The sequence below is a fragment of the Malurus melanocephalus genome, unplaced genomic scaffold, assembly GCF_030028575.1.
Source record: "Malurus melanocephalus ecotype Western Australia unplaced genomic scaffold, MMel_1.1 scaffold_833, whole genome shotgun sequence".
Taxonomy (NCBI): domain Eukaryota; kingdom Metazoa; phylum Chordata; class Aves; order Passeriformes; family Maluridae; genus Malurus; species Malurus melanocephalus.
In genome coordinates, this window is record NW_026624065.1 from 155,293 (window position 1) to 155,928 (window position 636).

The window sequence follows — 636 nt, forward strand, 5'->3', positions numbered from 1 at the left end:
TCTAAGATTCCCCTTTTAACTGCTTGCCTTGAAAGGTTTGGCCGTCATCCTGTGGCTCGGAGAAGTTTGTAAAATTGGGTGTTAAAAGAAAGAGCAGGCTCTGGTCTCAAGTTGAAAGGAAGCCATCCACTAGAGGAGGTGACACTGCCCTCTTGCCCCAGTCCCTCTTCTGTACCTGTTCTCTGCCGTGCCCCACACCATGTTTGAAGTTCACTTCKGCTTCTGAAGACCACATTGTGCCTACTGCTTAAGGTGGGGGTAATTATTGAGGATCCAAAGGAGCACTAGTGCATATAGATAGCACATTTTCTACCCTTGCAGCTCTGAATGCTATTTGATTTCCAAGTTACCAGGAACAGACTGGACACGCTGACCTCCCTTTAGGAGTAAAACTGTTACTTTCCCATCAGATACACATATTTTTCCTATTAAAGTTGTTGATTAGGCTAAATTGAGCCACAAAGAAAACATAAAGCTGTGTTCATAAAGCCATGAGCACAAACTGCTCTATAGCAGAGTGTAGCCTTTCATGAACTGGTGCTAGCATGGAGCTGGCACCCAGTGTCCATCATGTGGAGACAGCAACACGCTCCTGGGAGAAATGACTCTTCATCTGATGTATCATCATGTGGTTGT